Raw genomic sequence first — 14304 nt, forward strand, 5'->3', positions numbered from 1 at the left:
TGTCAAGTGTCGTAGGCTGGATCTGAACTCAGGTCTTCCTGACTCCAGAGCCAGTGCTCTATCCACTGCACCACCTAACTGCCCCTCAGAATAATATGTTTAAAAGAACAAAATAAATTAAATAATATTAGAAAGGAAATCAGTTATATGAAAATATGGTTATCAGAGTATTTTTTTAAAAAGTTCTATGTCATTAAATTGGTTTAGGGAATATCCAATAAGGAAACTCCTTTTACCAATACAGAAGAGGATCTGCTTTATAACTTAAAGTCTTAGGGAGTCTCCTGGAGTTATTTGCCTTACTCAGGGGTTATATTAGATGTATCAAAGGCAGGACTGGAGCCCGGGTGTTTAAGACTTTATGGTTAGCTATACCATATTCCCTTTCTTTCTGGTCTCTTAGTACTTTGTGACAAAAAAAAAAAAGGAAAAAGAAAGAAAAGAAAAGAAAAAGGCTTATCCCTTCATCCTGCTCTCCTTCCTCCCCATGTTCCATCTTCTTCCTCATGTCTGGGTTATGGGATCTGTCACAACCCATGGAAAGGCATTCTGGGGCTATAGAGGGCTCCAAGACAGAGTTCACCTATTTCACTAGTCTGCAGTGTCCTTTGGATTAGGAAATGCTACAATGGACCATCAGCTTGCTCTTCCAAAGCATTTTCAGATCAAAACAAAGGAACTCATTTATCTCTGAACCAAGAGTAATGACTTTGATTATTTATATCCTGCTGATGGCTTAAGTTTGGTGAGACAAGAAATTAATGGTAATAACTCCTTTACTACCTTAAGTATGTTACTTCAGAATTCCATGTATCTATTTTTTTCCCATCTGTAGACTGAAGGATGTTATACCTATCCTGTCTTTTCTCACCAGAATATTATGAGACTGAATAAAGTTCTATTACTGGAATGCTTAGAACAAGAGTACAGCTCAACACAATTTCAAAATATTTCAGTCCTAATTTGGAGGCAAAACTGCCGAAATAAAAATTGTTAAGGCAGAGAATTTTGTACTTTTCTGTAAGACTGCTTATAGCAAAGTTCTAATAGATGGTATATTCAAAGTATAGGAAAAAATCCTTTAGACATAGATTGACATAATGCAAAAGAAAAAAAAATGACCTCATGAATACTAACTAAATGGCAGGTTAAGATTTGTCTCTCATCTGTAAATTAGTAAGCTGTCGATTTCTGATTTACTTTGCAGATGAAATTTCAACTACTGCAAAACAACATCCCCACAGTTGATCATTTGACTGGATAAGAAGATGGAAAAGAGGCTCCTGTGACTGCTGAATTAAAAGAATGAAATTAAAAGGAAAGGATTAATCTTTAAGGATTGTAAAGTCAGGCAAAATTCCTAAAATTTCCCAAGAGACAAAGGAATCAACAGGGACACTGAGTAATGTGTCCCAGGTTATTATTTGAAAACCATTATAAACAACAATTTTTCATTCTATCTGCACAGAAGTATAAGATATGGTCCTTCCCCTCCAGGTCTTATAATCTATTTGGTTAGAAAGGTTGTACACACATAAAAATGTAAAGACCAGTGCTAAGAGACAAAGGAATCAAAGAGACAAGATCTATGAGTGAAATGGAGGACATGGATACTGTAGTTTGGAAAAGCTTCATGGCCATGGACCTCAGGCTAGATTAGTAGGATTAATATATGTTTGCATAATATGTAGATGTGTAAATTCCTTTACATTGACAGGTGTCAAGTTTTATTTTTCTTGGTATCTCAGTATCTTCCCTAGAGCTACTACAACATTTTGAGTCATTCAGTAATTCAATGGCTCCAGCATAGATCTTACCAATATGAACACTTCATCTGAGGGATTTAAGAGTAAAGGAGAGGACAGAGTTGAATTGGTTCACCAAATGGTCAGTACTAGAAAGAGAGGAGAGTATCACCAGAGCTGAGGGATTAGCTTGAGGGATGGAAGGACTAGACTTCAGTGCGGACAAAGAATAGGTTTAGAAGGAGTAAGGCACAGGGAGAGATGCAAAGAAAAATGCTATAATCAGATAAGAAAATTCAGAGTTCTTGAATGTGGAAGCAGAACATTTGTGGATGGTAGCAAGATCAATGGTATGACTATCCCTGAATGTAGCTGAGGTGAAATGGAAGAATAGCATGGGAATTGGTAGACTGAGCAACTAATAAGATATTGGGGGGGAAATCAACATATAAATTGGTATGTGCTATAATGAGGGAAGGAATTGGGATGGAGATAAAACCATAATCTCTGCCTCAATTTCTCCATCTGAAAAATAGGGACAATAATATTTTCCACTATTAATCCATCCAATAAGAAGGCTGAGATTTAGAACATAATTAAACTCAATGTAACATATTTTAATTAAGGGCTAATATATGTAAAGCACGTAGTATGAAATGTTTTGATTTACCCAGCAATACCACTTTTAGGTCTGTATGCCAAAGAGATCATAAAAAACAAGAAAAGGACTCACCTGTACAAAAATATTTATAGCAGCTCTTACTATAGTGGCAAAGAATTGGAAATTGAGGGGATGCCCATCCATTGGGGAATGGCTGAAAGAGTTGTGGTATATGAATGTAATAGAAGACTACTGTGCTATAAGAAATGATGGGCAGATAGATTTCAGAAAAACCTGGAAAGACTTATATGAACTGATGCTGAGTAAAATGAGCAGAACCAGGAGAACATTGTACACAGTAACAGCCACACTGTGTGAAGATTGACTTTGATAGAATTGACTCCTCTCAGCAATGCAAGGATCTAAGTCAACTCCAAAAGACTCACAATGGAAAATGCTACCCACATCCAGAGAAAGAACTATGGAGTCTGAATGCAGATGGAAGCATACTATTTGCTCTCTTTTTCATTTGTTATTTTGTTTTATTGCTTCATTCTTATGGTTCCTCCCATTAGTTCTAATTGTTCTTTACATCATGACTAATGAAACAATATGCTTAATATATAAGTAGAGCCTATATCACATTGCACACAGTCTTGGGGTGGGGGGAACATAGAGAGGGGGAGAAAATTTAAAACTCAAAATCTTATGGAAGTGAATGTTGAAAACTAAAAATAAATAAATAAATATTAAATAAAATGTTTTGATTTACTGATAGCTTTAAAGAGTGGGAAGACTGACAGAAAATAAACAGGCCTGAGTTTTGAAGATGTGGTTGGTTGAGTGCAATGACAATAGCCAGACTCCCTCTTCCCACTGGGAGGGCAATAGGGCTGAGCAATCATCTGGTGCAAGAAGGTAGTATTTTAACTAGCCTGACACTTTTCTGCCAAAAACTCTTTTCTGACGACCACAAATTTATGACCAGAGACACCGAATCATGTTCCCTGTCAGTGAGAATGTATCAACAGCACACGAGAAAAGGAGAGACGTGTGTCGAGTGTCGCCCACATAACAGCAAAGAAACAATCCATCACAGAGGAACATGCTAGCTAAAGGAAGCTAATCACCATTCCAGTTGTCTGGGGTGACTTTCTTCCTTATTCAGTTTCACCTAAGCAGCCAATGCAAATAGAAGGGGAAAAAATAGCCCCTGGGCCTTCTATAATACAGACAGGCATTGTTGCATGAATTTAACACTGAAGCAGAGTCAGTTTTGTGCTCAGCAGTATTATCAAGCTGACTTTTAGCCTTTAAATAGCATCAGTACTTGCAGTAGGAGAAGGGGATGAGTGGTGGGATGTTGCATTTCACATCTTTTCAGAAGGATCTTAAATAAACCCATTACCTTCTTGTACAAGGCAAATTTCAATCTGTATCACTTCCTTTGCTATCTAACTAAAATGATACCCTGATCTGTGCTATATTTTCTTCCCCTTATTTTAGAAGATGAGCAAGATAAATATTTTAAATAGTGAATAAGAATCTGAAAAGACTATTCATTGTTTCCCAGTCTTGTCTTGAACTCTTGTATTGCCATGCATTAGAAAAGGCTATATCCTCCTGCTTGGAACACACTCTCCTTTATCTTCCTCCTAATCTCTACCTTTTGAAAATCCTCTTCTCTTTAAAGGCCCTATTTCAGATTGCCTCTCTTCCATGAAGACTTTCCTGGTCCCTGCTCCATTTTCTAATCTGAAAATGGTCTTTCTCTTCTGAAACCTTCTTGAAATGGTGGTTAGATTTCAAAACTGCCTCAATTCTATTCTGCCTTTTTATTTGTTTAGAGATCATATTCACCATCCAATGTATCATAAACTTATCGGGGACAGGGACTATGCAAGTTTTAGTGGTTTTTTTTTCCACGTCTAACACCCAGAGAATACATTGTATATACTAAATATTTAATAAATGCTATTGAATTAAATATTTTGTGACTTATAACAAGATGAAAATGTGGTAATCCCCTCATAGCTTGCAAACAGACTCAAAATTCATAGACTTATAAAATATTAGACTTAAGAGTGGTAAAAGTCATTGAATTCAACATATATCTGAAGCATTGATTCTGGCTGGTATCATGGATAGAGAACCAGGACTGGAGTCAGGAAGACCTGAATAAAAATCTGGCCTCAGACACTTATCAGGTATGTGATCCTGGGCAAGTCACTTAACCCTGTTTGCCTCAGTTTCCTCATCTGTAAAATGAGTCAGAGAAGGAAATGGCATACCAATTCAGGATCTTTGCCAAGAAAACCCTGAAAGGGGTCACAGAGTATTGGACAGGACTGAAACAACTGAACAACATAATGTACCCAACAAGTGACCATTCATCTTAAACCAATTATTCCCTACTATGAACCCCTTGTCTTAAAAGAATCATGCTAGAAGACAGTCAGAAATGGTTCTTACTCTCTAGAGAGCCAAAATTCTTCCTGAAGAAAAGAGCACTGACTGGGGAGTCAGAGGACTAAGTCTCAAATGTCATTCCTATACTTATTACTTGGCTGACCTTGGTCAACACCTCGGTCAACACCTCGGTCAACACCTCGGTCAAAACACCAGGGAAGTCTCTAAGTTGTGAAGAATGTCCCAATTTGCATTGGCTGAGGCAATTGGGAGCCTCATCAGAAGCTCTCTGTACAAATAAAGTAACAGGTCTATGTTTTTTAAAGCATATATGAATGTGCCATATACTATACACACATATGTACATGTATGGATCTATGGATACAAATACAGACACTATCTAATATAGAATAATATATATGGATTATAAAATATGTTTAGATATTATGCTGTATATAATGCATGTATTTATATAGAAATATGTGTGTATATACACACGCATATATATGTGTATATATATAGAGAGAGAATGTATGAGACAGAAAAGAAGAAGAAGATGATGATGATGATGGAGGAGGAGAAGGGGGAGGAAGAAGAGGAGGAAGAAGAGGGAGAAGGAGGAAGAAGAGGAAGAAGAGGAAGAGGATGAAGAAGAGGGGTAAGAAGATGAAGAAGAGGAAGAAGAAGAGGAGGAGGAAGGGGAGGAAGAAGAAGAGGAAGAGAAGGAAGGAGAAGAAGGAGGAGGAGGGAGGAAGGCAAACACAGATATATTCTTTCAAAAGTACTCCCTGTCACAAATCTAGAGAATGTATATATGCACGTAGTATATATAATACATGTATATATGCACATATATAATATAAACATATATATGTATATATAGAAATAGACACAGATATGTGGTCTTTAAAAGGAACTCCCTATTCCAGGTTCAGAGAATATGGCCACAGCGCTGAATCAATTGAGAGCCTAATGTCTTAACAGGGCACTTGTCTGGGTACTAAGTATTCCACTTCGTCCAAAAGATAATAAGGTTAAAGTAAGCCATTCACTTTATTATAACCTCTCAAGCGCATTTAGTTATCTAATACAAATATCCATGAGTAACTCAAGCATGCTCATGCTTTTCTCTAAAAGGAATTCCCTCCTAAATGTGCACTGACTTGTTTGCCAGGAAGTGTTAGATCTTAGTTAGAATAAAATATGAAGGCAACATGAAAAGCTTTCCACAATCACAGGTGATTTGCCATAGAGTTCTTCTCAAACAGCAAAATCTGCAAACACTGAAATAGAGCAATGGTCCTTAAAGAAAAGACCTCAACTGGAGATCAAATGACAAGGTACTGACAAGGTACAAGGGTGTTTTGCAAAAGCACTCATTACTTTGATGAATTAATCATGGCTCAATTACAAATGATTACAAGAGAAATTAGTGGTTGTGGCAGTGTGTCTTCAGACACGGCTGCTGGACTAGAAGGTTGAGTGGTGAATATTTGAAACTATTATGAAGTCCTATATCTGGATGGTGTCCTGTCTGCAACCCAGGTTACAAGATTTGTATATAGTACATACATGGATGCATGGTTATACACGCTTGGAACTTTTGTTAGGTCATATAATAATCTCTAGAATTTTAAATCTGTGTGATTTTTCTTTCTGTTAATCTAGAACTTCTTGTTTTCTATTTGGGTAAAATAGCCTCTTTCACATTTGAGTCAGGTGCTGATAAGTCAGAGATCAAACATTACTAAATATAAATTATTTTTAAAGTAGATGGGCGATTATGAGTTTAGTGGTGCTCTGACATTTGATTTATTAATGCTATCTTGGGTCAGTAAGTATATTTTTCTAAGAAGATCTTTTTCAAGCAATAAAGTACCCAGTGACAATAATCTATCTTAGCATCACCACTACAATTAAATATGATCACACATTGGCACAAGTAATGACCACCATCTGTTCAAGTCCACAGCCTGCCCACCCTTCTCAACAAATCACAAATCTCCACCTGCCCAGCAAATTGCCCAATACTAGCAGATTCTTGAAAGTATCATATGAACAGTAAAAACAGCTAACATGTTTTCTATGGAGGAGCGCAAATGTAGTGCACAACATCACTGGGAATGCCAGTTTATTTGGGGAAGCTTTCCGATACACATGTGCTTATGTATACATGTGTTTGTATGCTAGACTTCACATGGTAAATTGGCATCACTGACAAAGCAACCATACAGCATTCACTTTGAGTTGATTTTTTTAGGAGTGGGATCAACTTGCACTAAATTATCCACACTCTCTTACTCAGTTTCAGTTTTAACCACAGAAAAGAGCTAGCTGGTGTTACAAGAAGACATATGATAATATAACAAAAGCAATAAAATAACAACAACTACTGGTAGAAACATACATATATAGCTAGATATATAGTTCTCTAAGGTTTGCAGAGCACTGTACATACATGGGCTTGTTTGAGTCTCACAACAAATCTTTAGGAAGGCACTATCAGTGTTGTGCAGATCAGCCATTTTGATGATGGGGAAACTGAAGCTCAGAGAGATTGTGACTTGTCCTTGATCTAGACAAAAAGCAAGTATCCAGAGGACAAGATTTGCATTCAGCTCTTCATTAGCCCAGGTCCAGCACTCCATTCACTACACAGGGCTGCCTCTCGCAGTATAAAAGAGGTAAGCTAACAGGTCCATTAGAAAGTCAGATCCGCAACCTAGTTGTTAGTGATATCAAGTTTTATTCCAGGTTGTGTGAACACACTATAAAACTACTGCATATTATAATAATATACATATCACAATCATAAAACTATAAATCTAACAGTTGTTGGATTATGCATGCACTTACAAGATACATAGAACATGCAAAACAATTTTAAAGAATATTAAGGCAAAGACTTAGTAACTTGCTCAAGGACAACTAGTAGTGAGAATCAGAGTAGATATTTGAATCTTGTGCCCCCAATTCCAAATCCAGTGTCCTTGTCATTACATTACACTTCATAATCCTTAACAGACTACATGACCATTATTCAGTGTTAGAAACAAAATGCTGAAAGAGAAGACATTGCTTCTATTTGAGGGAATAAGTAAAGATGTTATGGCTGAATGACTTGAAATAGTCCTCGAGGGATGGGAAGGATTCAACATGTGAAGATTTGAGATTCAAGGCATAGGAGACAACATGAACACACACCAAAGAATGAGACAGGTTTGGAGAATAGCACACTTTGTTGAAATAAACAGCATATGAAAAAGAATAGTGTGAAAAAATGCTGGAAGAGTAGGTTGGCATCAATAAGTAAACGGTTTTTCTCTTATAGGCAACAGGTCACCAAAGAAATAATTTGAACAGGAAAACTCCATCCGGGAAAAACAAAAGTCAAAGGGCCAGTGGATAACTAACATCAGGGTCAAAGACTAGAAGAATCAAATATATGTTCATAATTTGTATCCTCTATGCACCATAAGATATGGAAGAGAAATGTACAGAGCCAGAGAGTATGATAAATAACTGTAAACCCTTAGCAAATAAACTTATTTATTTGGATATTTTGACAACCAAATATCAATAGAATTGATTTCCTTTGTAACCTTATCTGTTTCATTTTATGCATTTAAAAAAGAGCTTCTGCACATAGCTAGTTACCTACTTTTCATGTTCATAAGGTCACTTCTGCTCCTCTGATCCCATCTTAAGAGTTAAAGCCCTGTTCCTCTAGGGCACCCAGGGAAAACAACTTAGCCTGGGAAAACATGTCTCTAAAAAGTTAACATTCCTACAAGGATAGTTACTGTAAAATTTTAACTTGTTTTTACTTTCAGCCTCTTCAGAAGCCACGGCTGGCAGTATAGGGGAATGGGGAGAAATATGATTACTGTAACAGTATGAGGTGATGCTTTTTCATTTCAATATTTCATTTGAAGTTCTTAGGGTGTTTCTTCTGGCAGATAGCTAAAACACTTTCTGAATCAGGCCTTAGCCCTTTGAATCCAATGAGGAGGGAATTCTAAAATTGTGTGGGGAGAGTTATCCTGGACACTCAGTTGAGCTCATTTTTAATTTTACTGTTTATATCTTAATTGAAGTTTCATGAAAATTTCAGTGTTGGGCAGGATTGGAAACAAGTCCAGAACATGGAATCAGACAGTTTCATTTATTACAAGGGGTGGGGAGGGAGAGGGAAAAGAAGATGACAAATCTTACTGTAGTACATTCATTTATATTAAGAATAGGTTAAAAAAAACTTTCACAATAGTCTTCCACAGATATTTCCTTCTAATTAACACCTCATCTAACCAGGTAAAATGTACCTAAAAGAATGTTTCTGCTGGGAAATAAAAGAATTCATATGAAGAGGTAAAATGCTATCTGGTTGAACCATCCTCGAATTTCAATTCAGAAGCCGAAAGATGCTGAAACAACATTCTTCAAAGCAAGAACCAGAAACAGGACAGTCTAAGGTCAATGTTAGGTCTGAATCCAGCAAAAATCTATAAGGACTGTATTCATCATCTGATACAGGTCCCAAAAACTATGGCTGTGTCCTGTAGAATTTTAAAACCAAGGTCTAGAATAGAAACAGGTTGAAGAATCAGTTATATGCCCAACTGCCAAGGTGCTCAAAACAACCACTGTTAGATACATCATTTAACTTAAGAACTGATGATCTTTGTTAAAATACAATTAGGATATCTTGGAGGAGCAAGGGCATAACCAAAATGAGGCACTCATAGACACCAGGGACTTAGGACTATGGCTAGAAGGCAGCCCTCATGCCCTAATACCTTGTATTAGTATTTGCTCCATGTTTATTTCTGTGGCCTCACTGGTAACAACCCCTACAAGAAGCCCTAGGAAGGAGTAGTATATTAAGTACTATCATTTTCTTAACACCTTGATATGCATTAGTTTATCAGGTTAGCTGACCTGGACCTCAGATACTTTTGATTTTGCCAAGAAGGATGAGAGGAGGTCTGCAAAGATTAAATGACTGGATGATGACAGGAACAGTAGACTGGTGTGGGTCAATAGAAGAGGAAGAACTTGAAAGCTAGGGAGAAGCACAAGGTCAAGGATGACAAAAAATTACCAAGCAGGACAAGGGGCACTGAAGACAAACTTTGCATACTTTACAATATTGCTGAGGATTTGGCTTTGGAAAATTAAAAAAACAAAACTGAACAAAAACAATTAGCTATTTTATCCGTACAAAGTGTTTGTTCTCTCTCTCTCTCTCTCTCTCTCTCTCTCTCTCTCTCTCTCTGTCTCACACACACACACACATACACACACCCAATCTATATATTTTGATTTATTTTATTGAATTGAAATCAATAAACTATAATGCCTAAATGTATTTATACCACATAGATGTAGCTATCATGTAAGGTGGTAATAAATCATCTCCACATTTGTTTGGACAGGTGTTCTCACAGCAACCAGCTGCTCTGGATGGGATTCCTAAGACAATATGGCAACAGGAGAAACAGTACAGTGGACTAACACAGGAATGAGTAGATGTGGGATCCTAGCCCAAGCTCTGCAAATAATGCTTGTGTGATTTTGAATTAGTTCCTCAATATCTCTGAGCCTCAGTTTGCTCATGTGTAAAATAATGGAGTTGGAATAGATTCTCTTTTCTGTTGCTTCTCAATCTAACATTATGATTCCTTGATCTAAGCTTCTCAATCCTGATGCCAGATTTTCATCCAGTCCCAATGATTGAAGCTTCTCTCTGTTGCGCTGGACTCCCATGGCCTAGGAAAAGGGATTTGCCAAAACGCAGTCCTTTCAATCTGGTCTTTTGGGCATCCAGGTTCAAACACCATGACATAATTTTTCCTAATGTACTTTCTTTCCAAGGGAATTCTAAAAAAGGTTTTGAAAAATAAGATACGGTAGGAGAGAAACCCTACTACTATCAGATCTAGTAAAAATGGAATTTTAAAACAAATTCCTTTAATATGAGGTCAACAATCTGGAATGGATACAAAATAGTAAAGACCTGTGCATTTTGAAGTTTGAGCCAAATTAATAATTAAAGAATCCCAGAGGAGCAGAACCTCTACTATAGATTCTGTTCTGCTTTGTTGTTCTTTTTGTTTTGTTTTTATCAACTAATGTGATTCTGCTTTTCACATCATTATAGGAAATCACAAAAACAAAAAGGCTGGAAATTTGAATCTGGGTTTGTCTGACAAGTTTCATCTATGAAGTAATACTATTGAACATAAAATTCACACACATATTAACAAGGCATTTTTAATTTAGTGTGGGTGTTTCACAGCCTGTGACTTGGTGAAGTATACATAAAACCTATTCTTTTTCATGACAATGCTGGTGAATTTCCATAAAGCTGGATGTGAGTGACAGTGAATCCTGGAGTCAACTACAATGATGAAGATATTAAAGAAATGAGATAGGACCATCTCCTGGCTAAAAAGAAATGGAGGTGAAATTATAAGTTTCTCTTTCTAACTGAATCCTCAAATCTGCCATTGGAAGGAATACACAATTCTAAGAAACTGCTGATCTGTTTGACTGTGAAAAGAAGAGAACTGAATCTATTAGTTCACTTCTCTCAATTATTATTTCATTGTACCATGGGGTAACCAAGTGGTCTCAATTAATATCCCTCCAGGAGAGAACCCCTAGAATAGTTGATTTTCCAGGAAGAGGCTGACAATGTCTATAAATCTTTTTCTTCTCATTTGGAGCAAAGGGTTTCAAATGCAAAATTGTCTTACAATTCCTCCCATCCAAACCTTTCTCCTTAGGCCAACCACAATTATATTTTCTCTTTGCTCTTGTCTCTTCCAGGGAATTGATTCCCTACTCCCACCCTAACTACCCAGAGCAAAAGGAAAGTATTTAGTAAGGGACATATTCAGTAAGAAAACACCCAGATGATGAGTTATCGATAGCATTTTCTTGTATACGGCAGTTTTGCTTGGAGCGGCCAGGTGAGGCTTAGCTTATGAGATGTGACAAGATGACAGCCCCAGGCGGTACTGCTGGAGGCTGTGAAACCTGTCAGCAATGTACCAGACTACACATTTAGCACGGGAAAGAGAGAGAAAAAGTTCCACTCCCTTTTTCTAAAAGAGGAAGCAACCATAGCAACAGCTGTGCCAACCAGAGTAATTAGAAAACTTTCTCTGTGAATACTGTAGAAGTCTGTGGACTAAGTGAAAGAATAGAGCAGGCAGTTACTAACTTTCTCATTCAATTAGATATGGGTGCACATTAAAATGGATTTAGTCCTTTTGGAAAACCTGATGCATTGTGGATTATCTCTCTTAGATCTGTTGTTCTCTAGTTATGTGCAAGGACTTACTAAGGTATAAAGTACTAGCTGTCTTTTGCTCTAAAAAAAACATGATAAAGCTATATATTTTGTTGTCATTAAGCTCCACTTGGCACTGCTAGGTTAAAGGTTGTTCTAAGGCTATTTTGCCTTTTAGGAAAAGACTGAATGTCTGGCTTGCCAAAATTTAGAGATGCATCTGGTATTGAATAAGCCATAATTCCACGTGGTTAAACTGTAATCTATAACGCAATTAATTCTTGAATTAATCAATTTCTTGAAAGAGTGGTGAATGAAGTTCTTTCCTTTCAGGTTATTTCTAAGCCAGAGTGGCTGTCAATTCAGTCAAACTGGTTACCTGGCAAGACATCAGACAACAAATTCAACACACATTTATTAAGCACTTACTACATGAAAATCAAAACAATCAGTTAATTGGCAAAAAACAAATATTCATCAACCAGCTGTTCTGCTGTCATAGTGTTAGTCAAAGCAGATGTTGATAAATAGATAAAATGTGGAAATGTATTGTAGAGAGGTAAAAAACATAGCTTACAGACAGTATATTTAGGAAAGTAATCACATTCCTTCAGATTTTTCTCTGACCGTTTTGAGTAGAAGTACATATTATTACTACCAAATCAAAAGCAATCTTCTGCTAGGAAACTATGAATTCTCTCTACCTGAAAATATTTTTTCTTGTTTTTTAAAACTATTCTGCCTATCGTGAAAAATGGTACTAAATGAAACCAAGTTCATGGAATTAACCCAACTGGCCCTTGTTATTTTGTGGCCACAGAATATACTCCTATGTCATCACCATCTTGATGAGCCACAAAATCCTATGCAGAAATCTATTCCACAAGACTCTTGGCACGTGGCAATTTAACCTGTGATTGAACGTTTTCACTAATGTGAAGCTCAGTCCCACTGTTTGATAGCTCTAATTTCCAGAATGTATCTTGAACTAAAATTTGCTTAAAGCATTTGCCCATTCATACTACAGCAACAGAGAAGATTATTTCTTTAATATGGTAGCCCTTCCAATATTCAGAGACAACTGTTTCCTTTCCCATGCCCCCTTCCTAGGAATATGTTCTTTAGAATAATCTTCCCTACTACTCCTTCTTATATTTCAAATGTCATGATTTCCAGACTCTCCACCATCACAGTTGTCAACTTGTAAAAGTCCATCAAAGTTACCCATGACAAACACTGTAAGATTATTTCCATCTGCACCCTGAAGATTCTGGGGGTAGGTTGGGGGGTGGGAGGTTGGTGTGCTAAGATTTCATTAGCTTTTTAATTTTGCATTTTTAACTACTATTGTTATTGATTTTTGACACTGATACCACTTCCCAGTGATTTTCCCTCTCACTATTCTCAAGAGAATCCTGTCTTGTAACAAAAAAGGCTAGTAAAGCAAAATCACTTGCCATGTTTAATAATGCTTGTCACATTCCACACTTATATTCTACAACCTTTCTAACAAGAGGTAGGAGGTTACACTAGCTTTTGTAGGAGCCTAATCATATCTCTGGCACATGGAAATTGTAGCCAATTAAAACTTCAGTTCCAGTACTCACAAACTACTCCCAACCTCTGCTCCCGTATCAGTGTGCTAGATTTTGTTTTTTTGATCCTGCATGGAGAATATAGTTAAACTTCATCTTTTTAGTATTAAACTCTTCATTCCAAAGAAGAATGGCATGTTATTTTTAAGCCAAGCCAAAATCATTTTGAAGTCATGTCCTCCTAAGAAAGATAGGTTCAAATGAGAGGTCATTTGGCTTTTGCTGTCAGAGAATGAAATTCCCAAAAGATGAACAATTCTACTTGATTCCATGTTCTGAAGCAGGATTTTGTTAGGAAGGAAAGAAGGAAGGGAGAAAGAAAGGGGAAGGAATGAAGAAAGGGAAGAGGATAAATAAAAAAGGGGAAGAAAGAAGGAAGTGAGCAAGTATTTGTTAGGCCCCAGGGACTGTGCTAAATGCTTTGCAAATACTATGTAATTTAATTCTCACATCCACCCTGGAAGGTTACTCTTTCTAGCTCCATTTTGTAGTTGAAGCCAAGATAGTTAAGAAACTTGACTAATGTTACATAACTAATAATTTGTCTGTTAGCCATTTTGAATAGCCAGCTACTATAATAGAAATCAGATCTAAAGAATGGAAATGTAACTATATTTCAAAAACAAAGCTGAAACACACTGGCATTGTCACAGACTC

General features: G+C 36.8%; 1 protein-coding gene and 1 long non-coding RNA gene across 4 annotated transcripts in view; one reads left to right on the top strand and one right to left on the bottom strand.

Annotated features, from left to right (window-relative positions):
* LOC110223884 (uncharacterized) overlaps window positions 1-1426 on the top strand; it is a 42545-nt gene extending 41119 nt beyond the window's left edge. Inside the window, exon 4 of one of the 3 annotated variants that reach the window (XR_002328815.2) lies at window positions 1208-1412. This is a non-coding gene — a long non-coding RNA (uncharacterized LOC110223884). Of the gene's footprint in view, window positions 1-1207 lie in introns of all 3 variants that reach the window. The other 2 variants (XR_002328816.2, XR_002328814.2) reach the window with 2 other exon arrangements.
* The window catches only part of DPP6 (dipeptidyl peptidase like 6), a 975800-nt gene that overhangs the window by 616916 nt on the left and 344580 nt on the right, over window positions 1-14304 (bottom strand).

Source organism: Phascolarctos cinereus, unplaced genomic scaffold (genome assembly GCF_003287225.1).
Source record: "Phascolarctos cinereus isolate Bilbo 61053 unplaced genomic scaffold, phaCin_HiC Scaffold_1;HRSCAF=81, whole genome shotgun sequence".
NCBI classification, from domain to species: domain Eukaryota; kingdom Metazoa; phylum Chordata; class Mammalia; order Diprotodontia; family Phascolarctidae; genus Phascolarctos; species Phascolarctos cinereus.